We start from the raw sequence: 4,244 nt of genomic DNA on the forward strand, positions 1-4,244 counted from the left end.
TGTTTCCATAACTAACGGTTGGTTGTGTCCCCTATGTATTAAAAGGTGACGTAAACGTGCCGCTCGTGTGACCAACATTTTTAGCTGTGTTATATCGCAAGGTGTCTCCTTCTGTTCATAGGATGCTACGCGCTTAAAAGTCAAACTCTATGTACTTTGACTTTTACTTCGATGGTGTACGGAGTAGTTTTTCTTAGACAGGAGGGTATGGGTTTCGTCCTCCGGCCCGTCCTCCCGTCGCCGCCCCTACAGCTCCACCCCCAGGCCCGTCATAATCATCCTCCCACAGCCGGTTTTCACGGACCAACTTCCTCTCTCCTCACACACACATATCTATACATACATACATATATATATATATAAAGGGGTTCATCCCCCACCCCCTAGGTCCTTCCTCTCCAAGCCTCTCCTACGCAGTGGCGGACCCAGGATTTTTTTCCACTGGGGTCCCATTTTCGCTGTTAAGATTTTTTACAATTAAACGTTAGAATTTCCGGGTCAATTGTCGGACGGGGCGGGGCGAGAAACACAATAAAATACAATATCAGATAAAACTATATGATCATTACTCATTAGAAAACACACAATAAACAAAAGATGTCATTGAAATGAAAAAAAAACATCACAAATATTTTAAGTTGTTTCTACGAAAATCAAACGGATATAACTCAGCCAACCATATCTTTTAAATATTAGACGCACTAGAATTATCATCCGGGCTCAAGTTACTACACGTAAGTAATTCGATTGTCACCTCACCAAAGCGTTCGCCAAACTCTTGTATTTGCATATTTCAATCACATTAATAAGCATTAAATAATATTGGTATGCTCTTTCCAATAATGATAGTCATGATGGGAGCAATTAATCCTCCTAGAATTATTCAAAAATGCCAAACCATGTTAAGTGGGTTGCTAAAAAAGAAACAAAACACCCTACGGGTCGAACTTGAGACCTATTTGTTAGGGGAGAAGGGATTTACCACTACACCAAATTTGGTTTTTATTCTATGGGGTCCAATGAATTATTTTTATGGGGTCCTTAAAAAAATTAACATACCGATTCTACTAATTTTTTTAGAAAACATTGGGGTCCGGTGACCCCGACCCATCCTATATGAGTCCGCCCCTGCTCCTACGTGGCGGCCAATCCTCATGGAGATAAGCCTCCCATACCCACTGATCTTACGATTTTTTTATTTAATGGTAAGTTTATATTAATATATTAAGGTTGTAACTTCCAAAATGTTAAAAAAAATCATACCTGACCTATACCTGCCCAAAATGTTTCTGGTTTTGAGTTTACCCGTTAAGTTTGGGTTCGATTGTCACTCCTTAGACCACTCAATGTGGTATACTGCCTCTCGCCAACTCAGCTTTGTTGACGCCCTATAGCGCTCCTCCCCCATCGCCAAGGGGGGGTGCGCTATCGAATGTTCGTTGGTACACTAACGAGCGCTAAACGACTCTATTTGGTGGACCCATACAATTCAATCGTTTGACAATTGTTATATTTAAAAAAATACTTTTATTTTTAAATATTCACACTATATATATTTTTAAATATATATATATATATATATATATATATATATATATATATATATATATATATATATATATATATATATATATATATATATATATATATATATATATATATGGCCGCTAAAATGAAAACAACCTCCAGTTGTAAGAACCACCCTCAACCAATCAGAAAAAAACGGTATTTTGGTCTTTTACCCCAAATATCAAATCTTTCCTCTCTCTTCGTTTAAATTCACTGACATTTTATAAACTTCTCTCCTCTATCCTCTATCCTCTATCAACTCTCAGATCTATATCATCTTCTCTAATCTCTCAATCTCTCAAAATTCATATCTCATCTTCTCCAAATAAAACACACACACAGAAACATCAAACACTTCATTTCTCAATTCATTGTCTCATCTCTCTCGTCCTATGTCTGACAGCCACACCGGCCGACTGCCGGAGCCGGTATTCCGGTCACCCACCCTCTTTCAATGGATGAACGGACCACCACCACCGTCGGGTGGTGGTGGTGAGCGACGGCTGGTCCAAGAAATCGAGGAAAGAGAGATACGCAGCGGGAAGTCTGATGAGCAGAGGCGAAGAGAGAGATAAAGAGACAGAAGGAGAGAGAGGAACACAAGGGAGTGGGAACGGCGGACCGGCGTCGGTTTAGCGGCGGCGGCGCCGCTCATAGCGATGGCGGTTGGGGGATTTTGTCGGTCGTGTTCCTCCGGTAGGGCTTGTGACACAAGAACCTGCTTTAGCATGTTTAAGCGTATCGTGTTTGATCTGTTGATTTTCTTCATGGGTATCTCAAAATAAATTGGGTTTGATCTGTTGATTTTTGATATGTGGGTTTGATCTGTTGATTTTTTATATGTGGGTTTGATCTGTGGGTCACGAACAAGAATCTGATGAACTTTGTGGTGATTTTGCTTTTTCTAATGATTTTTGATGAACTTTTGATTTGAAGTTTGATTTTTTTGATGAACTTTGATTTTTGATATGTGGGTTTGATCTGATATGTGGGTTTGTTCTGTTTTGTGGAAATTTTTGATATGTGGGTTTGATCTGTTTTGATATTGATATGGTCGATTTTGGGCGGCGATGATGCAAAAAAAACGTAGATTTTGATGACAATGGCGCGGCAAAGGACGGCGGAGGGTAGGTTTTTTGAACCTGCAACCCCACTTTTTGCAGCCTACTGATTATCGAATAATCTGAGCCAAACCCCGTTTTGTTTTCGAGATACACTTTGTTTTGATGTTGTTGGTTTTTTATTTTTCCCCCCTAGTCGATGATGATAACAATATATCTGAGACACCTCCCGAGTTTCCGATTTTTGGGTGCGTTCGTTTTTGCGTAAAAAAGTTTTTGTAAAAAAAAAAGTTAAACCGTAAACTTTTTAACGTAAACCGTAAACTTTTTAACGTAAAACGTTATACGTTAAACGTAAAAAGTTTTACGTAAAATGTAAAACGTAAAAAGTTTACGTAAAACGTAAAAGGTAAAATTTTTTACGTAAAACGTACAATTTTTACGTAAAACGTAAAAAGTTTAACGTAAAACGTAAAAAGTGTAAAAAACGGTGCGTTAAAAAACGTGAAAAAACGGCGCGTAAAAAAATGTAAAAAACGGTGTGTAACATAACGTGTAAAAAACGGCGCGTTAAAAAAACGTGTAAAAAACGATGCTTGAAAAAACGGCGCGTAAAAAACAAGGGGCGTGAATGTGGCGCATAAAAATGCCGCGAAAAAAAAAAACGGGACGTAAACGCCGCGGTAAAACGGGACGCCAAAAACCGGCGCGCAAAAAAAAAAATTCGCTTTGTTAAAAAAATCCGAATTTAAAAAATGCTTTTAATAAAAAAAATCTTTTTAAAAAATATAAAGTAATATAATAAAACAAAAAAGTAATAAAAAAATAATAAGACAAAAAGACAAAATAGAGTAATTTTACTATACTACCCTTTTGAATTAAAATATTAAAGACATAATAAGACAAAATCTATTTAATATTAATCTTAGTTACTTTTAATCTCATCCATCCATCTTCTTGATCTAAAGGCTAGAAAGTGGTTCTCTCAGTTCTTACAACTGGAGGTGGTTTTCATTTTAGCGGTCCCTTATATATATGTATATATATATATATATATATATATATATAGGGGGCTGCTAGAATGAAAACCACCCCGAGTTGTAAGAACCGCGAGAACTACACCCCACGGAGCGCCGTTCGCCATGATTTTTTTTTACAAGTAGATGTGTGTATTATAAACACAGCCGTAAAAAATCATGGCGAACGGCGCTCCTTGGGGTGTAGTTTTTTACACCACAAGTTTGGTGTTTTTTAATTTTTTTTCTTTTTTCTTTTTTTTTTCACCAAACTTGTGGTGTAAAAAACTACACCCCACGGAGCGCCGTTCGCCATGATTTTTTACGGCTGTGTTTATAATATACACATCTACTTGTAAAAAAAATCATGGCGAACGGCGCTCCGTGGGGTGTAGTTCTCGCGGTTCTTACAACTCGAGGTGGTTTTCATTCTAGCGGCTCCCTATATATATATATATATATATATATATATATATATATATATATATATATATATATATATATATATATATATATATATAGGGTAGGGTTCAAGAGTGAACCATATTGTTTTTGTGAACAAAATGAACAAATCTTGTCCATTGATTTAGGAGATCTT

This window comes from Helianthus annuus, chromosome 4 (genome assembly GCF_002127325.2).
Source record: "Helianthus annuus cultivar XRQ/B chromosome 4, HanXRQr2.0-SUNRISE, whole genome shotgun sequence".
NCBI lineage: Eukaryota > Viridiplantae > Streptophyta > Magnoliopsida > Asterales > Asteraceae > Helianthus > Helianthus annuus.